This window comes from Chinchilla lanigera, unplaced genomic scaffold (assembly GCF_000276665.1).
Source record: "Chinchilla lanigera isolate Chin_1 unplaced genomic scaffold, ChiLan1.0 scaffold00002, whole genome shotgun sequence".
Lineage (NCBI taxonomy): Eukaryota > Metazoa > Chordata > Mammalia > Rodentia > Chinchillidae > Chinchilla > Chinchilla lanigera.
In genome coordinates, this window is record NW_004955403.1 from 2,101,003 (window position 1) to 2,115,894 (window position 14,892).

The window sequence follows — 14,892 nt, forward strand, 5'->3', positions numbered from 1 at the left end:
CAGCACCCGGGGAAGGAGACGCGCGCGGGGACCGACCTCCCGGGGCGGGAAGGCGGCCGGCCGGTGCTGCCCTCGGGCGTGAGAGCGGCGTGGACCGCGAGGGCGGAAAGCGCTGCTGGGAACAGCGTCCAAATGAAATCTGAAAGTCCGTTTGCAGAAAGCAGGGATGGGATTAATACTTCATGTAACTGCCTTTAAAAATAAATATATGCATTTGCTTTTTTAAATAAAAATTTTAAATATCTTCTCTCCTGTGTCCACTCTCCTCCCACACATTTTTTTTTTTTTCAAATTAGATTAGTCCATATTCTGGATTTGTAAGGTCTTAAGCTAGATTTCTAGTTAAGAGATTTTGGAAAGAACAATCTAATTTTAACATTCTAATGTAAGAAAATATGACGAAAGTGAATTGTCAATTAAAATTTACTTTTTCTTTCTAACTCATAGTAAGTTTCAGACTTACTATTCTATTTTAGAAGCTTGGCAACTCACTTTTTAAAATGACAAACACTACACAGAAGAATGTCAAAAGGAAATTCAAGTGATATAATATCAACACTAATATTCAAAGACCGTCAAAGAACTGACGCTAGACATGCTATGCACTCGGTTAGCACGAAGCAAAGGGCGGGAAAGGTAACACCAGGGGGCGGTTTTCCAGGCTTGGTTGGATCTAGAAAAGATTTATGGGTACTTCTTTTTCCACAAGTGAATTTATTCAGAATGAAGATAGCATCTCTACCTTGGAGGGTGTCACTGTATATTTCTTATTAGTGACAGTATGGTCTCAAAGGGAAGCATCCAAATCAAGGAGTTTGCACTGTGCCCAATTTTCTACTTAGAAAAGTGCTTCTTCTCCATTTCTCTATTTTATTCCACCATGAAAGAAAAGCGAATTCAGCGTATCAAAATTCTCCACCAGTGAATCTATGGCTCCGTCTTACACACCGTTTCTAATTAGTTTTAGGGTCTGTCACCTAATGTCTACCTTGGAATTAAATAAAGTCTGTTGGGCAGTGACAGACGTTCCCACACTCCCTCTGCCCCGTCAGGCACAGCTACGTTTTCCTTCCTCGTTCTTCCTTTCTCCTTGATACCCACGGAAGCTCCAGGCTTGAAGACACCACCACAATGCAGCAAGGTTGTTTACCTTCGCTCCTTCACAAAAGATAACCCAACAAATTACATTAATTATAAACCAATATGTTCCATTCAATTCCCATGGGAGCCAAACCTGGAGATGAGCATCTGCTCTTGTTTTCTGAGCTCAGTTTTGAGGACAAGATTCACAACAATGCTCAATCCATAATTAACAGAGAAATTAAAGATGCAGCAACACCGCATCCTGCTTCTTGAAGCAAGATGCTTAAAATAGCCATGCCTACTCCTGGCAGCCGCTTTCTCCCCCACCTCCGGAAGAGTTTATTGTTATCTCTGGCATGTTTTGGTTTGTTTAAAATATTTACATCTATGTCAGACCTAAAATAAACATGAAAATATTTTCTACAAAAGAATGAACAGTCATTTTTTGTTGTGACAATTTGTTTTAAAATTTGGGGTTCCTTCTTTCTCTAGGTAAGTGCCTCTCCTCCCTTAAAAGGATGTGAATTGTTCTTTATTGGGTATTGGGCACACTGTTCCATGTTGTGGGAAAGGGAAACAAGTGAAATTTAGGTAAGAATTTTGATCTTTCTTGCTTGCTTGCTTTTTTTCTTCTTTCATTCTGTTTGGTCCATAAAAAGAAATAATAGTAAATTGTACTATGTACCCAGATACAACCATGTATATATTTAGAGCTTACATCTTTTATTCTATTCATGGAAATCCCAGTCAAACAGTTGGTGGTAAACAAATATTTAAAATATCTATATTATAGATGCCTAATTCATATATAGTGCCCATATGTAGCTGAGTATAAATAGGCGCAGTGTTGAAGCACACCCACACACAGGGCACGGAGGAGCGGAGCGCCTCCCCTGCCTGTTGACGCATACAGTGGCCCAGCGCAGTGTGAGTGTGAGCAGCCTTCGCAAAGTCAGTCAGACCCTGAGAAGCCAAGAGTCACAACGTGAGCGCAAATCCATGCACCTCTGAAGCGGCTCGTCATTTATCTTTACAGCACACCGGTTGCGAAGGAGAAGTTCTGCTTTCAGTGAGCTTCTGCTTATCTTTAAATTATTCTCAACACCACTGAGGGGCTCTTGGAGCTTCTCGCTATAGTGGGGTTGACTTTTCTCACAGGATGCACACCATGGTTGATATACGTGGCGCAACAGTCCTGGATGTTCGAGTGATAGGAAGGTCGGGTGCCCTGGGGTGGCCTAGGAAGCACGTCCCAACAGGAGAAAGCTAACAGGCGGGGAGGCCTGCCCCTCATGAGGGTCTTCATTCATGTGCTTCAACCTCTTGTCCTCCGAACAAGACTGAGAAAAAGAAATAGCGTGTGAGATGCGTCCAACGCGAAGAAAAATTTATACTGTGCGTCTTAAGCTTTAGAAAAAGTTGTTGCTAGATTCATAAAATAATGACAACCTGATAGTTTCTGTGGGTCAATCAAATCATCGGGGAGAGAACCTTGTCATTCACCTTTCTACTCTGGCATCAGTAATGCTTGGCATTTTTCTGAAAAGTGTCACCGAGTCTTCACTCACCATGCTGACTGTTTCTCCCAATGCCAGGGGCATCCCGTGAAGGCCTCAGTCACTGCCCACCTGCCACTCCGTTCCTCAGCGGTTCCCTCCCCCACTTAATAAATAACCGGCATTTCATAAAACAGAGAGAACTTTCAAATGGGGGCAGAGGAATGTGAAGATAGCGCCTTGTAAGAAAATATTCACTCAGAGTCTGGATGTTTTCTTCACAAAAAGTACTTTGTCTCAGGGCATCAAAAATGAAATTCAATTTTTTTAAGAAAATCTAAATTTTCACCTACAATTTCGAGAATCTGCTGGGAGAACATTAGCTAAGGGGTCATTTAATATTTGCAATTTTAAAGTTACAAGAAATTCCCTTTTTTTGTCACTTAACTTTCATAATGGAAGAAAACTTCCATCCACAGGGAAACTCAACTGGTGGAGGAGGTGGGCTGGTGTGGCTGCAGACCAAGCTTCACCTTGGAAACTGTGAGCTTTCCATCAGCACAGGGACTCTACAGGAGATCCACATGGCTTCTAAAGAAAAAGCTCTCAAATTTGGTGGCCTCGAGACCCCAAACACCCTTAGACTGAGGACTTAGAGTCTAATTTTGGTTATAAATACAAGTATTTCCAGGGCTTGGTATTAAGATGGAGAAAAATTTGAAACTTATTCTTCATTGTAAAATAAAATAATAAACGTTACATAGCTATATAAATTCTTTCAGAAAAGCTATTCCCTCTCCCCCCAAAAAATAGTGAGATTGACTTTGTTCCCCATTTTTGCCAGTCTCTTTAGTGTCCATCTGAACAGAGGTCAGCTGAGTTCTGGCTTCTGCTTCTGCAGCCGGCTATTGCAGTTTATGTTTTAGATGAAAACACTATTGCATACACTTGCATTGTTGTACAAGGGAGGAGTATAAATGGCCTCTCCAGATAGTTGTGAATATTCTGATTTAATACTATAGCAAAACTGGACAAATAAGAGTTACTAAAGATTATTTCAATATATGACTTAACCCGTTATCTATAAAGTTCTAAATTCTGTTAGAGTTCAGCAATTTCTCTCACTTGGTTGCAATGAGTTTTTTACCCAGTCGTGATTTTCTATCATCCTGCGTTGGTCATCCGGGGAGCGTCGGCTTACTGAGTTATGCAGATCTTCCAAATGTTGGCACAAATCATATCACAACATATTTTTAAAATCATGTTTGTTAGCATCACCTCTGATCTCATCAGAAATGTCTAGGGAAGCTGTCAGGCTCATATATATATGTTTCTAAAATTCTCATTTTTGCTTGAAAGCTCAAATTTTACCTTTAGCAACAAATGTTTTTATTTTTTTCCTCCTTGAAGTGATAGTCTCACTTTGTTCACTTGTGAGAAATTCTTTGCCAAATACCCAACTATGATCTGAATAACATTAGCTTGATGGTCAGTCATTCTTTCAAGGAAAAAGACAGGGTATTCTAATAAAAAGGGAGTGATTCCTTCAGTTCTCACCTCAAACACAAGTACCTTTGCTCAAGACTACCACAGTACCCCGAACAGGGTAGAAGCACTGTCTGGGTCCTTAGCATCACATACGTCGAGTGAGACACAAGGTGTTAGGCCAAATAAAATTAGAAATTTTTACAATTTATCATGGGCTTTCTTAAGCAAAACTGGCTTTTAATCATAAGCCTCTGCAGTGGAGAGCACCACAGCAGACAGAGTAGGCAGCACATGCAGTGCTGGTCTGCTGCTGACCTGACTTGTGTCCAGAGAACAATAGTTTTATTGTTATTACTTCTGTCTCGTAGGTATAGATGCCAACACAGAAATAGAGATAAATATTGTCTGAAAAAGCTATGACAGTAGATTTGAACTTTTGCATTTTCATAAAGAACTATGGGGACAGGTGAGGTTAGACAGACCGCAACTGGGATCCTCTGCTCCGAACACCCGTGGTAAGAGGTTTGGACTGAGAACACTTCCTGAAGGATTTCACATAGGGTGATGTCCAGACCCCTTATCACAATGTGGAAAGATGTCATTAATCCCAAAGCAGTTTAAGAAATGTTGGTTGTCGGGGCCTCTCAGTGTGTTGAGGAATAGACAAGCAGGAGACTTGGCACCTAGCTAGTTTTCACATGAGACATGGCTTTCAGTAGTTTGATCATTTGAGCCAAGCCACACAATGTGCCCATAGCAGAGCCAGGACACCGTCCCCCTTCTCTGACCCTAAAGCCCATCTTCTCAATCCCTCTACTAAAGCTCAGGGTATGAAAGTGCAAAAAATGGCACTGGGATACAAGAATTGAACAATACAGTGGGGGACTGCAAGGAGTCTGCAATATAGAAACATGGGCAAGGCACAAATTTAAAGCACAATAGCATAAAAAGTAACATTTACCTGGGGAGTCAGAGGACTTATGGACGAGGACATGCCATCATATTTTTGAAATTAAGATTTGATGATCTTAAAGAGAAAATGGCTTTCAGGGTGGATCAGATGGACAGCAGGGCTTTCCAGAGTAGGGGAGATTGTTAGAGATGGAAACAGAGCCAGGGAGCCAGGACATGGAGGTTGTGTGTGGGAACCATGAGTGATCCAGTTCAGCAGAGTGTCTGGGAGCCGTATTCAAGTGAGCTTAGTCACATGTGTTGGAATGAAAGAGTTGTATGCTGGGCTGAAGAGTCATATAAGATATAAGGTGCAGGCCAAGGATATAGCTCAGCGGCATAAGCACTTGCCTGGCAAGCCTGAGGTCATGAGTTTGATTCCTGGTACAAAAACAAAACAAAACAAACAAACAAAAACATGTAAGGAGCCAGGGGGCCGCAGAAAAATTCTTGGTCAAAGTTTGGGATAATTGGACTGTCTTGCCTTGGTGCATTCTCGAGACACTACTATGCACTGAGTAGTGTTTATGTCAAGCCAGGCAACTCTATGTGGAAAGAGTGTGTGATGGGCTGTTTATTATCATTAATGAGAAAGAAGGATCAAAAAATAATTTTCTTTCTCTGATAAAATGATGAACGAACAGTCTTTGGGGTGTGGGTTTCCCCTGATGCTTGAGGAACATTCCGTTGCGTAGTCATTTCTTGCTCAGCACCGCATCAGTGCAGTGGAACAATTACTCAGATTTCTCAAAATGGTTTCTATTCACACTGTGTGGTCACTACCAAGGACATGACCTGACAAAACAGAAAAAGTAGCATCATCTAATGTTCCCACCAGTATACTTGCACTCCAGCTTGACCCCTTAAAACCCATGTAGACCCCCTTAGGAAGGAGGAAGGAAGTGCCAATGTCAACCTTACTTCCGGGGGTAATGAGTTAATGACTGCAGGAGTTACGCTTCTGCTCTGAAGGAAGGCTCTCTACAGCTGTGGGGTTTCTGCGCATCTGCTCCAAGATGGAGGTGTACATTTGCTGTTAGTACCACACTCAGGCTCAGGAAGAGCAGTAGTCAGGTCAGGCACCTATATTCTGAGCACTGTTTCCCGAGCTTAAACAGAGCTGTTCTTTGTTCAAACGGCTTCTACTCGGGATAGGTAATGCTTATGAACAGAAACCTCTCCCATAAACCCAGGCTGGAGAGATTCATACTAGAGATTACTCTCATCCTTCCTCTGGAAATTAATATCATCTGAGTCATCCTGCCAGCACGGAGCACCTCCACCTCCACCACTGCCACTGACATTTTTGGTGTCTCCATACTGAGCAGTAAGCGTTTCTTCTCTACCAAGTGTTTTATGTGTACTTCTCAGAGGGTGGTTTATTTCCATTTTATACACATGAAAATTGAAGCTTAGAAGAGATAAAAGTTTTCCCAAAGGTTTACACTAATAAAGAAGCAGCCTGTCTGCAGTGACCCACACCTGGCTCTCTCCCTCACCTCGCTAATCCCATTTATCCATAAGCCTCAATTTAAATGCCTTGGCTGACTTGGGAGACTTGGTTAAATTATAGTGTTCTAAATTCCCATAGCTCCTTTACTTACCCTTTTTTAAATGCTAATCTTGTAGAGCACTTGTGTCTGTCTGTGCTCCACCAAAGAAGAGACTGTATCTATCTAGCCTACTTTGGTATCCTAATCAAAATGGTAGCCCTGAGCTGTTCTCGTGCCAAATTAAGAATGCTGCCCAGGAGGACGCTACTACTGTGGTGGCCTCACCCATCAGGCCATTTCTCATTTCCAGCAACAAGAAAGTGGCACAGGGTAGATGTATTTTGATGAGGCAGAAGAGGAAGTTGCTGCTTACGAGCCTCGCCTTGGTTGGGTACCACGTCTGGCCACCCTCCCAAATGGATATTCATGATAGAAGTACTGTGCGCCTGGGGTCAGAGCTCCCCAAACAGAACAAGAGACATCATGAAAAGGCAGCAAGGTAGGATTTGTTTTTCAGTTTTCTGCTTTTCCCCAAAAGTCTGTATGTCATTCTGCCTCCACTATGGCACTGTTCCCAGGTATGAGTCTTTGGTAGGCAAGGTTAAGATTGGTATAAGCAATGGACAAAGACAGCTGAATATTTGGCACTTAGAATTGTTCAAGAAAAGGAAACTATCTTCTCCCCAGCTGGAAAAACCTGGAACATAGTCATTGTTCATATACATTTGTTGACTGAAACTTCCGGGGACCCAAGTTTCTTTTGATTTAGCAAAGTCCTGAAAGTTTATGCCCTTTACAAATCGATGCTTACAACCGGACTCACAAAGTCATACTTTCCTCTAATATGTAAAATGAAAACTGATATGTTTTCTATATTTTAAATGCTAGTCAATGTATGCAAAATTCAATTAACAGATTATACAACTCTTTCTTGAGGATTTAAGTTTTAAGAATACACACATACACACACGGTTAGTATATCTTCATACACCTGCGCTGTATGTAGTGTCTTACTATACCCAGTGAACATGCTTGAAAGCTGCTGTTCTGATCAACCCTGAATTCCCCTTCCCAGTTCTTGCTTGAAAACATCTGGTCCACCTTGTGCTGCAAACCATTTCAGCAAGGTCCCCAAGCCCGTCTGAAGCCTGGAGGCAGCGCTTCCTTTTGCAGAAGTTACAGGGTTTCTGCACGCATGATTGATGCAGAGGTCTGTGTTGCCCAGAGGCATCCACAGCTTCCGTGTATCTTTTCTTTTCTGGAGATACACACAAGGGTGGGGAGGGGAGAGGACTGTGTGGCTGATTTGGGTGACAAATCATTTTAAAATTTTTTATTTCTGGAGCCTGGATCATAAATGTCATTGTTCTAGTATTTCTCAAGTATCATAAGGCAGACGTTAATGAAGTTCTATCTTATTAATCAATTTCCCCTTTCTTTTTTTAAATCATACATTCACAGCCTTTAAAAATGAGTATGTGTAAAAGCATGTTTCCCAGATGGGCTGAAAGGAAGAGGAGAATATTTCATCACTGAGCACAGCACTGTTGGTGTTTTGTGAAATCAGTTACATAGAAAAAGAAGAAGATGCAGAAGTGGAGACTATGCAAGCTGTTACACAAACAGTTTAGGCAATGCCGTGATTAGAAGGTCAGTGGGGCCAGCGCAGGGCAATTGACTAGTGATGGGGCAATATCCTGCCAACAGCTTCTCCAAAGTCATAAGAAGTGTTTATTTTTCTAGGAACATAATTCACTTCCCAGACTATGAATAAACATATTTTTCTTAGTTTTTTGTTTTGTTTTGTTTTGGGGTTTTAAAGGGCCATGTTCTCTAAAACTCAACATTAACTGCATTCATGGTGAACAAGGTTTGAATTTGACATTATCATTTTTCTGGACATGATATGTGAAGACTCTACTTTATAACTGTTCATTTATAAGTTTTTGCATGATATATCCAAAGGAAAAGGGACACGGTGGGAAATTTGGAGATAACCCAAATTATCTTATTTAAAAAAGATTAAATAAGGCAGATGTGTGATGAGTTAAAGCCATTATGGCAGAACATGACAATGATCTGATGTGTTAGTGAGCTGTCTTATTGCTGAGAGATGGCACCCAACACTCACAATTTAAAGGAAGAGAGATTTAATCTGGTTCACAGTTCCAGGGGATTCAGTCCATGGTCAGCTGCCTTCAAGGTGGAAACATCATGGTGGAAGGTCTGTGATAGAGCAAAGCTGCTTGGTTCACCCCAGCCAGGAAGCAGAGCAAGGAGACGGTACCAGACAGGAAAGGCTGAAGGGCCAAATATAGTACCCAAGGTTATGCCTCTTTGACCCACCTAGACACGTATGGAAGTCTGTTCCCCCAACCCTTTCAGTAGTCCCCAAGCCAACCAAGTCAACACAATCAAGCTTAACCACCATACCTGAGAAACTCACCAAAAAAACGGAAGACCAGATCCTCATCCATCCAGCTGAATGTGAATTTCTGTGAGTAGAGCTCAGACATCATTATATCTTAAAAGCTTCCCAGAGGATACAAATATCCAGCCCCAAACAATTGAGGTAGATTGAGAAGTGCCATGTGAAAAAAGTAAAAAAGTAGAGTCTAAGAACCTAATATGGGCCTTCAAGACCTACTGTTAGCCTTAGTGAGTTTGTGCCCACTGGTTTTGGGCCTGTGGTGAGGCAGAACACCACGGTAGGGAGGATGTGGTAAAGATAAAATGACCATGGCCAAGAGGCAAAAGAGAGAGCGCAAGAGACCAGGATCCTGCAGACAGTCACAATGCAAACTCTAGCAGGTTCTATCCTGAAGGCAATTAGAATCCATAACATAACTTGAAGACAGCTTCGTTGTCAGAACTGTACATCAGAAACCGTGTTCTCAAAACTTCGTGTAGATGGTTGTATGAATACGTGAGCTAATACTGGAGCAAAAAGACGAGTTAGGGAGTTGCAGTGGCAGTAATACTCGTAGGCTCAGGCTGATAGGCCATTATGGATTAGTAGGAAAAGAAGATGAATTGGATGTTCCTGGCTTGAGTGATGTTATAGATTGTTGTGCCATCCTTTCAGGTACAGAGCAGATGGAAAAGTATGTTTGGTCATTGGTAGTTAAGAATGAACACATAAAGTCAGATTTTTGTGAGACTGAGTTAGATATTCCAAGTGGAAATGAATTACCAGGGTCAGGTAACTTATAAGTGTGCATGGGCGGTGCCCTGAGTAGAATATGGGACTAGGAGGCATAATGGAAAAGATGAACATTAAAGCTGTGACAGAGGATGACACTGAGTAGGGAGAGCATGGAAAGAGCAGCACAGGGAGCAATCGACATGGACAGATGTGGAAGAGGAGGTGAGAGACCAGCAGAGATGGCTGGGGGAAGAAGGAAAGACCCGTGAGAGGGATGGAGCAGTGGACACTTGCAAATAATGACATGGACAATGCAGACAGCCCATCGGTTTGGAAACTAGAAACTTATCAGAACCCATAGTAACATTTCTTGAGGGTGGTGCTGTGGGAAACACAGCAAGTACAAGACAGGGAAATAGATGTGATGAACATGACCCAGAAAAGCATCTCTTTAAGGAAGAGAAAGCTCAAATGATTGCCAAAGGGAACTTCAGGTCAGAAGAGGGTTTGTGTTTTAGAAGAGAGAAGAGTATTTGATTAAATGTTGGAGAAAAGATCAGATAAAGGACCCACAGTGAAAGATGGCCGAGATACTGGAAAGTCGGGGATGCAGAGCAAGAGGAATTGACAGAGGCTGGGTGGAAGAAGCCAGTCCCCTGGTTGAAGCCATAAGGCATGTCTTACACTTGTTATTGCTGAGACAAAATACTCAGCACCCCGAGTTTTTCCTATTCTAGGCCTCTTCTGGCTCCAAATGCATTTTGAGATTGTTTTCTCTGATTCTTTGAGGCATGCTATTGTTATTTTGATCCGGATTGCATTAAATCTGTATAACAATTTTGGGAGGTATGGCCATTTTCACTATGTTGGTTCTTCCTACCCAAAAGCAAGGGATATCTTTCCATTTCCTGATATCTTCCTGGATCTCCTTTTTCAGAGTATTGTAGTTTTCAGTGTAAAGATCTACAACAGCACAATTTGCAATAGCTAAATATTGGAAATTGCCCAAATGCCCATCAACAAGTGAATGGATAAAGCAGATGTGGGTTTTTTTTTTTAATACAATGGAGTACTACTTAGTCATAAAGAATGATAAACTTGAGACATTTCTAAATAAAGGAGTGCACCTTGAGACCATACTCTTAAGTGAAATAAACCAGACATACGTGTAAATATCACATGATTTCTTTGGTGTAAGAACCCAAAAGAATAAATAAGGACCAAAATGTGTAATAGATACTGTGAAATAGGAAGAAAGTATTCAAATGGGAAGGGGAACTAGGGAGGAGGAAGGGGGAAAGGAAGGGAAAAGAAAAACAAATGAGAAAAGAAGGAAAAATGAAAAAAAAAAAAGCTTTTTAAATAAGGAAGGGAGAGGGGTTAAAGGGAGGGGAGGGGAATGAGGAAAAAAAGAAGAATCAAGTTATACCATGTACAGGCACAAATTCTCTATGATGAATGTGATCATTATGTGTATCTAAAATGTACCAATAAACTTAATTAATAAAACCATGGACACAGTAAGCTTGAAATCCAACAGAGGTTTTATGAATATCTAGGGTATATATATATTGGTTAAGTTGTTTATTTTCTTCTAAGAGTTAAGATCTCTTTTTATTTCCTACTCTGTGGCACAAATTATAGAGAAGAAAAAAATCATATTTAAAAATTATTTCATATTTATATATATAATACATATACACATTCCAACCTACAAACAAGCACAAAATAGATGCCTGTAAGAATCCCAGAAATACTCCCTTGGTCTGAAGATGGACACTGGCAGCTGAGAAGAAGAATCTCATCCCTGTAGATAGTTTTCCGGAAGTACCTTTCTGCCAAGAAGTAGTGGACCCATGCTCCTGCCTGCTGGACCATTTCGTGGGGCAAGGGATAGCTTCCCAACCATCCCAAGGAAGTTGACCCAGGGTTGTGGAGACACTGACAGTGGAGACTTCTTTGACTTGTAGCTTCCTGTCCTACATGTCTTCTCAGAATGTGTCAAGAATGCATGTAAGCTGCATGGGGGCACCTGCCTGAAATCCAGCTATTCAGAAGGCTAAGGCAGAAAGATGGGAAGCTCGAGGTCAGCCTGGGCAACATGGTGACACCCTGTCTAAAGGGCTGAGGATACAGCTCTGTGAACTCCAGGTGTGATCCTGCATACCACTAGAAATGCCTTTAGTGCCTTAAATAAGAAATCTTACTAGTTTGGAAAATTGGAAGGCAACATGACTAAAAGGATGGGAGTTCAATGTATGGAACAGCTGAGGAAAAGACAGAAATGTTGGTTGGCTTTTGAACTGAAAAGGCAAATCAGTGTGAAATGGTAGCAATGGCTTCAAACAAAATTCTCAAGGTTGGTGTGATAGTCTCTGCTCTGCTGTTAAGCAGCTAGTTAATGTCTCCACACCCGCATTTCCCCACTCCCAAGATGAAGGTATTGGACAGAGGTCCTGCTGAAATCTCCCTTTCCTGTAGTATGTCGGCTCAGCAGATGTTGATAGCTACAAAACCATTCATCATGCCACTCTACTATACTTTTTTCTGATAGATCCCGATTTATCCTCATTTCAGAATTTTCTGTGTGCTGTGCAATGTATGAGAAGTTTGGGTTTGGCTTCTATCTTTCCAAATTGTCCCTGAATGCTTTTTTTTCTCTCAAAGTTGAGTATATTAGATCTTCCTTCTACACTTAAACAGCGTGGTTAAAACTTATTAATTGCATCTGGAATCCTTGTCTTGGGATTGTTTTCATAAATAGAGTCTTACTGGAATTTGTACATGTGTAAAGGAACATAATAAAACATTTGGAATTTACTGATGATTTTACTTTATTTGGTTTGCAAAATGCATCCTTAAGTGAGCCTGGAGCCTCATTTAATGTGGGATTCTGTTCTAAGTGAATGGAAAATGCAAGGGAAAAATTAAATAAAAGAACAATATAATCAGCTGAAACCAAAATGGATGGGAATCGGGACTGAGACCGTGAGCATAAAGAGAAGTAAGCGAGGGTGAGGCTAAGTAAGCACCCGAAGCATTTACCAGCCCACATGAGTTATTCTTTCCTAGCCACTCTGCCTTTCTCTGGGGTCATGGGTAATAAAACAAATAAAAGTCAGTGGGTCCTGCTTCCCAAACCCTAACCCAGAAGTGGCACGATCAGTTAATATTAGGCATCTGTGGTTGGCGTGGGGTGTAATGGTCACTGCATCGAGCTGGAAGGGGCCTTTCAGAGGGACCCAGGCCCAAGACAAACCTCGACCACCAGCTGCTGACCAGCAGAGCCTCCAGCCTGGGCCTCTGATTCTGATCCAGCACCATTTCCACCACACTGCTCCACCAAGAAAAAATAAATATAATTAATCTGCAAGGGAAATAGCTCAAAGCAAACAACAGCATTATAATAAATAAGGGAGGGAGCTCAAAGGAGAAGTCAGCGAGGTAGAGCGGCCCAGCCGATGCCGTTCTCCTCTAGGTTCAGTCTCGTTCCTATAGAGTGGGGTCTGGTCTTTACTGCCTCTCAAGCTCAAGCTCAAGCTCAAGCCAGTTTAGCCATCTTTCCAACAGTCTCACAGTTCTCCTGGCTTCTCTCTTGTATTTTCTTTAACAGCAGTGGACCCAGGATCCCCTGCCCTGACCCGTGGCCTAGCCACGTTTTAGCTACATTCTTGGGCAAGTGGCTTCATCATTCAACATTTCTATATTCTCATCTGAAAAGCGGGTAATGATATGGACTTCATGGGACTTAATAAGAAGTAATGCGTACTTGTCACATTTGTATTACAATGTCTTGCTCCTAGTAAGTGCTTAATAAATGGCAGCTGTTGTGAATTTGTTATCCGTTGTCTAACTTTTGTTCCATGCACCGCATGTGTCTGAGTCACTCACTCAGACTGTGCCCTCAACCTTCCCTGTGACTTTGCTGAGGTTGCCAACCAGCATGGCTCTTACAGTGGACCAGGACTGGCCCAAGCCAGAAGGTTTCAGTCCTTCTCTCCACCTTGATAGTCTAGCTAGCATTAAAGGGACCATTTGTTTTACATAGACAAGAAGTCCTCTGAATGTCAGAAGGATACCCATGGTCCTTTCCAAACTTGAAGGCTGAAACACTAAGCAACAGGAACACTAAGCTCCCTCCCCCTGACCATCTTTGCCATCCCATAAAGTTCCTGGCCAAGAACTGTCCTATAATCTAGCACAGTGCTGGGCTCAGGGTGGGCAAATACCAAGACTGGAGTGAACAATCAATTTATTTACAAGCTGGCTAAATTGGCTTATTTCGGCCAGATTACAGAAACCAGACTCTCCAGACTTTTGGTTTCACCATCCAAAACTTATAAATATCAAATTTTAGGGGAAAGTAGCTGTAATCACATCTGTTGTCAACCTCTTTAAAAGTCTCTTTAATGAAATACAAAGCTTTAACTACATTTTTTAAATGGACTGAGCAGTTTTCTATTAAAGCAAAAATACAGACATGATTATCCTTTCAAAAACAGAATCTAACGTACTATACCTGCTTTAGGTATCTACTCACCTTTCAATACCTGTGATCTCTACATCCATTTACCTACTTATGTACTTACCTATCTCATGCTGAGGAAAAAGACAATCATAGAAAAATATAGCACTATTCTACAGCATAAATTTTTTGAGTAACTTTCTCCTTGTTTCCAAGAAGTGCATCCAGATCTTATAAATATTGGCTAGTTCCTAATGGACCAAATAATTCTCAAAGAAATCCATTTAGATACTCAATGCAGTGCTAGAAAAGCTGCTAGAGTAGCTTCCAATTTTTAAAAAACTATTATTTGCATTTAGTTTTATATAGACACATCTTGAATGAGATTTTTCTTTGCCTTGTACCAGCCTTAAGGCAAAGAAAATAATTATGCTCTTTTCTTGTTTTTTCACAATCTTAAGCTACTGGTATACCTCTTGCAGTTTGTGGGCAAGTCAGGTTTCATGTTAGAATACTTCAAATATTATAATAGGGTCCACTAACTATCCTCTTTTTCCATGGAACTAAACTGTTATATTCCACAGGATTTTATTGAAACCGGAATCTATGAGTCACATTGAATTCATCTCTTTAAAATACATGGCAACCCTCTATTATTTTTTTAATCCATCTTCTCATAAAACAACCCTGGTTAGCCACTTTAATGAGCAATTTTGTCCCTACTTTTATTTCTTAATGAACTTTTCCCCTCTGGCTGAATCCTAGTCTCAT